We start from the raw sequence: 8,576 nt of genomic DNA on the forward strand, positions 1-8,576 counted from the left end.
ATAGAACAAGCATATGCTATCCTCCTCAAGCTTGAAAAAAATAAAGAGGTACTGGTCAGAAATGGCTGGGGAAAAAGGGGAAAAATCATGAAGAATTTATGGTAGAAAGTCGCTCTTGAACATGAAACTTTCACTTCATCTCCATGATTGAGTTGGGTTGGGTTATTCCGTTCATTGGTCATCATACCATTGGTCTTTCATACCATTCATATCTTTTGGGGTTAATTGCTACCATTTCATCTCAATGTTGCTGACATGTTCAAGAGAATTCATTCAGTTGAGAAGTCATCTAGTTAATGTCTCATACATTGCAATACCTCCAACCTTCATTTTTCATGACCACCATTCCCGAACCTTGTGTCGTCAGTTCATTTTCACCACTAGAAATCATTTGCCTCATTTCGTGTTGTAGATGTGGGATACATCAAGGCCCTCATATGACGAGTCACTTCTTGTCGACATTAGCTCATTATTCAAGAAGTTGACTTAGAAACAACCCTTTCAGTGCTTTGAAGCTTGCATACATCAATGGCAAGTTTCTCACTTCCGGCGACAGGTTGACATCAATGGCCTTCAACCAAAATATTTTGTGTGGTGTTCAACATCAGATCATTTATTCACACTACGTAGTACCTTGAGGATCATTATCATCATCGGTGATTCCTCTCGTGTCTGTTAACAGCTCACATCATTGGTTGGTAATTAGGCAATGTGTTTCCATGTTCGACTTTAGAACATCTCTTCACATGGATTGGCTTCTACATCGAGAAAAGATTGACTGATTTTGAAGACCCTGGATCTGGTTTCATACATCTAGGCTATGATATATTCAGGGATATAAAAACATAAAATATACAAAGGCTCTACACAGATGGTCATCCTAATCATGGATTGTGACTCTATATCTGTAGAATCACAAGTCTGTATCTGCAGACGACTATCTGATCTATGTACATGAAATGAAATTTATAAAGTTGAGCATGGGAATGCCTCCCTCAGCTAGTTCATGAAAAATCATATATTATCATGTATTGTATTGTAAATTGATGCAGGTCACCTTCCAGTTCGAAACTTCGGATCCTCATGATAAAGCATTTCACCCGACATGAACATTTACGACCTCATGCTTTAGGGGGCGACTATTATAGACATATTTAGGCACATCAAACCCAAACTCATATGTCAATATATTAGGGCTCATCAACCCATAAAAAGAGTTGTTTCATACCCTAAAGGAACTAAGTCATCTGAATACATCATTCCCCAAAAGTTCCATCTCAGAAATCATCCAGAAAGTGCCTAAACTGAACCATACTAACTGCTACACTGTCAAAGTGTGATGCATACTGACTGCTACACTGTCAAAGTGCGATGCATACTGACTGCTACACTGTCAAACTGAAATACATATGATTTAGGCCTTGTATAGGGTGTAATGGGCAAGGATGGACAAATTTTTGGGACAGTATTTTAGTTGGTTGCTCAAGGAATCTTCTAGAAACTTCTCCTGTGCCACTTGCCTCTCTAAATTCACCCAAGGATGACCAAGTGAATTATGAAACCATCTCCAATTCCACTCTCTTTTGGAACCAATTATAAAAAGTGGAATTACCCTCATCAAACCCCATAGATGACTCACACCCTTGCAAATATTTATAAAAGGATCTCCAATCCAAGAGATCAGAAGGTTGAATTGTTGTGAATTGCAAGTAAGTGCTGTTAGTTTGTGATTGAAGAGAGAGAATTGTATTCTTGTTGGTGTGTTCTTGCTAATTCATGAGGTGAAGAAGGATTAATGCTAGGAGGATGGCACTGGATTAGATGACTGGGTTGTAATTCTCCTTACTATTAATAAAGTTCTTCAGGATTTTGTCCCAATTGATTGTGTAATTGTGAATGCTTTGATTCGTTCATTATATATCTGATTTTATAATGTTTATGTTGTAATAGATCACGATGCTTTGACAGTTCTTTGTTGTTGTACTTGTGTGGGTACTCTCCAAGCGTGTTAAGTACGGGGAGGAGTTACAGGATCTACCAAAGGAGAGAGAGATGAGACAAGGGATCAAACAAAATTTCCAGGCTGGTTTTCTACTATATTTCTCTTATCTGTTACACATAGGAAAGATCATTGAATTACTTTAAACTATTGTTTCTAGGGTAGCTACCAAACCTAGAGGGTTACTCATTCAACAAGACAATAATTTTCCCAGAAACACCTCCTGCCCAACCTTCGTTAGAACATGATCTACCTCTCTGGTTGGACAGGGAATATGAGGATGAAGTTTATTCAGCATCGCTTTGTACATTAGAAATCACGATGGGAGGAAAACAACAAGATGAGGATGATATGATTCAAAACCCACCTCCCAGTGTATCACCTTTAGAGGACATAGTAAGAGAAACCCAAAACAGCCCCTCAATTGATCTCTGTACGACCGACTCCACTTCTTTCCATGTTAAGAATATAGAGTTTAGTCCAGAAAAAACCTTGAAAATCAATCCATCCCTATCCACTTCCCAGGAGAAGGAATTGTGTAGCCTGCTAAGAAAGCACTTAGATGCCTTCGCCTGGAGTTATAAGGAGATGAAGGGAGTGCACCCTTCAATTTGTACTCATCATATATACATCAAGGAAGGTTGCAAGCCAGTCAGGTAGCCTCAAAGGAGGATGAACCAAGCACTTAAAGATATTGTTAAGGAATAACTGTAGAAATTGCTTGATGCAGGGTTCATCTATCCCATCTTTGATAGTGAATGGGTCTCTCCTTTAGTGCTAGTGCCAAAGAAAAATGGTAAGTGGAGAATCTATGTTGACTATCATGAATTGAACAAAGCCACTAAGAAGGACCATTTCCCTTTACCTTTCATAGATCAAGTGTTAGATGGTCTAGCAGGGAATTTTTTTTTCTCTTTCCTAGATGGGTTTAGTGGGTACAATCAGATTCAAATCAGCCCAGAAGACCAAGATAAGACCACTTTCACTTGTTCTTGGGGTAACTTTGCATACCAGGTCCTTCCTTTTGGTTTATTTAACTCTCCAACCACTTTCCAAATAGCCGTACTGAATATATTCTTCGCATTAGTTCATGATGCGATAGAGATATACATGGATGACTTTATTCCTTATGGCTCTGATTTTCAAGAAGATTTATCTAACCTAGGAAAATTTCTAGACAAGTGTATTGAGATGAACTTGTCCCTTGGTTCGGAAAAATGTGAATTTTTGATGACTGAAGGGACCATGCTAGGGCATGCAATATCTCAACAAGGATTGCACGTGGACCCCAACAAAATTGCCATCATCCAATGGGTCCCACCTCCTCAAAAGGTGAGAGATGTCAGAAGTTTCCTAGGCTTAGCTGGGTATTACCGAAGATTCATTAAATATTTCAGCAAGCTAGCCTCTCTGTTGTTTGGTCTTTTGGGTAAAGATGTCGAATTCATATGGTCAGAAAACTGTCAGGAAGCCCTAGATACCTCGAAAAGCAAACTTGTGACTACCCCAATTTTGAGAGGCCCAAACTAGGCCCTACCTTTCCACATTCACATAGATGCCTCGAACAAAGCAATAGGAGCAGCCTTGGGACAAGTCGACGAAAAGTTACCTTATGCCGTATACTTTATAAGCAAAAACTTGTCAAAGGTAGAGCTGAACTATATGGTCACCGAGAAGGAACTCCTAGCTGTCGTACATTCCTTAAACAAATTCAGACATTATATCATAGGCTATCAGACCTTTGTGCATACTGATCATGCTACAATTAGATATTTAATGAACAAACTAGATGTGAATGCTCGCATTATTAGATGGTTTCTTTTACTGCGGCAGTTTAATTTGACCATTGTTGATAAGCCTGGTAAAGAAAATGTTGTTGTTGACTTTTTGTCCAGAATAAATTTTCCTGCAGGTGAAGAAGGAATGGTGGATGATCAAATGCCAGATGAAAACATTTTTTCTATCTTAGTACTCTCTCCATGGTTTTCTGATATAGAAAACTACTTGGTTTTAGCATAGTTCCCACCACACGTATCCTCAAAGGAGAAGAGAAAAATAGTAAGGAAAAGCACCCCTTTCACCTGGATTGGGGGCAATATCTTCAAATTTGGCCCAGATCAAATCTTGAGGAGATGTGTCAAGGAGGAGGAAGTTTTTGACATCCTCCTGACTTGTCATGATGGGCCTTGTGGAGGTCATTTTGCAGCAAAACAACTTCCTTCAAGATACTACAACCAGGCTACTATTGGCCCACTCTTCATCAGGATGTGAGGAGATATACCAGTTAGTGTGATCAGTGTCAAAGGATCAGGAAACCTAATCCAAAGGATGAAATGCCCATGCAGCCTCAAGTGATCTTTGAGCCATTTGAGAAGTGGGGCATGGACTTTATGGGGCCTATCATCCCTCCTTCAAAACAGAAGCAATACATCATTGTATGCACCGATTACGTGACAAAGTGGGCAAAGAAAAAAGAAATTAAAGCAGTGATAGAGGAAAAAGTAGCTGAATTTTTGAGAGAGAACATATTCTAAAAGTTTAGGTATCCAAGAGAGTTGGTCACAGATCAAAGCAACCAGTTCACTTCTAATCTGATTGAAGACCTACTCACACATCATAGATTCAAGCACAGGACTTCCACCCGTTACCATCCACAAGCCAATGGGTAGGTGGAGGTCACTAATAGAGCATTGGAAGGGATCTTGACAAAGGTAGTGAGAAGCAGCAAAAAAGACTAGGTGGACAGATTAGTTGAGGCCACTTGGGCCTACAACACAACATGGAAGACCACTACAGGGTTCACACCCTACAAGCTAGTTTATGGGAATAAGGCTTTGTTGTCAATAGAATTTGAATTCAACACCATAAGGATGGCAGCTCAGCTAGACGTAGACCTTAGCCATGCACAAAAAGAAATATTACTCCAGCTTAGTGGATTGGATGAACACAGAATGCAGGCCCTTCTCCACACAGAGGTAGTTCAGCTTCAGAGGAAGATATGGCATGACAAAAACATCAAAGAGAAGCAATTTCAAGAGGGAGATTGGGTACTACTCTATGATTCAAGGTATAAATATTTCAAGGGCAAGCTGAGGACAAGATGGCTAGGACCATACACTGTGGAGAAATGTAATGAAAATGGTTTAGTTCTGATCAGAACCATTGATGATGAATCCATCCCCATGCTTGTCAATGGACACCGGTTGAAAATATACAAGAAACCCCTCTCCAAGCGAGAGTTCATTGAAGGATTGAATAAGTCAATTATTGATCCAGACTTAAATAGGAATGCAACAAATTACCGAGATAATTATATACACCAAGATGCAGTGGAAATAATACTTCATTTCATTAATGGAAAATACTGAAATATGCTTACAACCAGAAATGGAAATAAACCAGCTAGGGCGATGGTAGCTTATCTCTGAGAAGAGATGTGTGGCTACATGCGTCTGAACTCTCTTACAATGAGGCTCGAAGGCCTATTTATTGTTGAGAAACAATGCAAAACCCTTCACATTCCAAAACCTAACCCTAGAAGATGAAACACCAAATTGTGGGCCCGTTTTTCGGTAAGTTGGTACATCAACTTCCCGGGGTCGCGAATTGGTCGTACTATCTTCGTTTGACATGCATGATAGCCTGTTGGAAATATCTCTCCGAGGAATACAACGGAAAAGACGATTTTTAGCAGAAAAATCAGGCGGTAGATTTCCCAAAAAACGTCGTTTAGGGCCTCAAAACGGCTCCAGAAGTTTAGAACCTAAAAAGATGCTAAAAATAGTAAACTGTGCTATAATTAAGGAAAATGAAAAAACTAAAAGAAGCACTAGAGGGGATCCAAGTGAAATTAGCGGGTGGCCACCAATATCCACCTAGATCATTCCTCCCCCCTTAGGAAGCAATGGTCCCCATTGTGTTGAGTTCCTCTATGAGATGAGGGAACTTCTGCTGCACTTGGTCCCTAGTGAGTCACTTGCCCTGGTGAAGGAGTGTCCTGCTTTGACAACTTGATACAGTTGGAAATTCTGTTGGCGAGTGTGCTTGATCTGTGTGTCCATGATCCGATCAGTTGCAGCTTGTTCCATGCAAGCTGGATTTAACTCTGTGGGTGTGAGTTGTTCTACAATGTCGAACATGTCTAGTAATGGTGGAAAGTATGGTCAAAGGCGGTCGACATTGAACACTGGGTGTAGGCCAAGGAATGCGGGAATGCTGAGCTCAAATGCATTGTCTCCCATAGCCTTGGTAATGGTGTAAGGGCCATATCGGAGTGGTCTGAGTTTCCGATAGGCTCCGGTAAGGCGTTCCTTTTGCAAATGCAACCAGACTTTGTCACCCACTTGAAACTTGTGTGGCACCCGATGTTGATCATGTCGTTGCTTGTACTTAGCATTTGATTTCTCCAGAATTTCATGGACCTGCTGGCGAATATGTTGGATGTGCTGAATGAAGTTGTTTGCCTTATCTATTTTGGACTGGACATGAGCAGAATCTACATGAGTAGCTGCAAATGGCATGGCCACATCGATGGGACATAGTGGCCGGAATCCCAAACCCACTTGAAAAGGGCTATGGTTGGTCGAGCTATGGAGAACCTGGTTGTAGCTATCTTGAACATAGGGGAGGCTCTCGTCCCACGTGCGTGGATTCTTTGAGTTGTACATGCGCAGAATGTGTACGATCATCCTGTTGACAACCTCTGTCTGGCCATCAGTTTGAGGATAGAAGGATGTGGACTTAGTGAGTTTGGTGTCTAGCACCAACCAGAGACTGGACCAAAATGTACCGAGGAACCTATTGTCCTGATCTGAGATGATAGACTGTGGGATCCCAAAGTGTACCCACACTCGTTCAAGAAGAGTTTAGCAGTGGCTTCTATTGTGATATTCTTCTTGCAGGCCGCCATAATGGCCATCTTTGAGAACCTGTTGACGACCACAAAAACACAGTCATTTCCATGCTTAGTGGAAGGAAGGCCTGACATGTAATCCATTGAGATGGATTCCCAAGGCCAACTAGGGGTAGGCAGTGGGGTATAGAGGCCTTACTTCTTGATGGTCGGTTTAGCATTGGCGCAGGCAGTGCATGACCTGATGTACTTCCCGACATCCTGTCGAAGATTCGGCCAATAGAAATACTTCTACAGTACTGCCACCATTTTTTCGATCCCAAAATGTCCAACAGCCCGACTGTAGTGTGCTTCCCAAATCATCTTGGCACGCTCACTTGAAGGAACACAAAGGTGACCCAGGTGGCATAACAGGCCATCCTAGAGGTGAAAATCTAGAACATGCTGACCCTCCAAGAGGTTCTGGTATGTGTGGCCGAATTCTGGGTCACTTTTGTAGAGCAGTGGCCAATCAGAAGTCTCATTCCCACAAGAGTTGAGGACGGTGGTTAACGCCATGATCTGTGGTCGACTGAGGCAATCTACAACATTATTAGTGCTGCCCTTCTTATACTTGATATTCAAATGGAACTATTGCAGGTATGTGGACCACTTCTGATGGCGATCATTCTGCAATTTCCCTTGGGTCTGTATGAAGTGCAAGGGTCGGTGGTCTGTGCGGATGACTGTTTCCTTCCCCAAAATGTAATGCTTCCACTGTCGACAGACCTGCACAATGGAATACATCTCTTTATCATAAGTGGGATACTTCCAGTCTGTGTCTGAAAGTGTTTCACTGTGATATGCAACTGGATGCCCATGTTGAGTAAGGACTGCCCCAATAGCATAGTCAGAGGCATCTGTCTCGACCTCAAATGGTTGTTGTAAATCTGGTAAAGCGAGCACTGGTGTTGTGTAGAGGCGATCTTTCAACTCTATGAATGCTTTCTGTTGAGATTCAGACCAAAAGAATTTTTCCTTCGCCCCTCCCTTGGTGACTTGACTCAAAGGCCAAGTGATATGAGAAAACCCCAACACGAACCTGTGGTAAAAGTTGGCAAGACCTAGAAAGCTGCGGAGCTCTGTCAAAGTGGTTGGAGATGGCCAATCCCAAATGACTTTGATCTTGGCTGGATCCACATGCACCCCCTATTCATCAATGATGTATCCCAGATACTGAACCTGGGTTATGCCAAAAGTGCATTTCTCCAAATTGGCACATAGCTTGTGTTGCCATAATGTTTGGAGAACCTGTCGGATATGGTGGAAGTGCTCTTCCCAACTCTGGCTGAAGATCAGAATGTCATCCAAGTATACCACTACAAATGAGTTGGTGAATGGCCGCAATATGTCATCCGTTAGCCTCATGAAGGTTGCAGGAGCATTCGTCAACCCGAAAGGCATAACCAACCATTCGAAAAGGCCCTCTTTGGCTTTGAAGGCAGTCTTCCACACATCAGAGGGTTCGATTGGTACCTGGTGATATCCTGACTTTAGATCAATCTTGCTAAAATATTTTGCCCCCTTTAGTTGGTCTAGGAGGTCATCAATCCATGGGATCGGGTACCTATTACGGACAGTGATCTTGTTTAGCGCCCGATAGTAAATACAGAGTCTCCAAGTCCCATCCTTCTTCTGTACCAACACAATTGGGCTCCCGCAAGGCGATGAACTCGGACGGATGTG

The sequence above is a fragment of the Pinus tabuliformis genome, chromosome 2_2 (assembly GCF_031772625.1).
Source record: "Pinus tabuliformis cultivar Carrire ecotype Pingquan chromosome 2_2, CPIR1, whole genome shotgun sequence".
In the NCBI taxonomy this organism is placed as follows: domain Eukaryota; kingdom Viridiplantae; phylum Streptophyta; class Pinopsida; order Pinales; family Pinaceae; genus Pinus; species Pinus tabuliformis.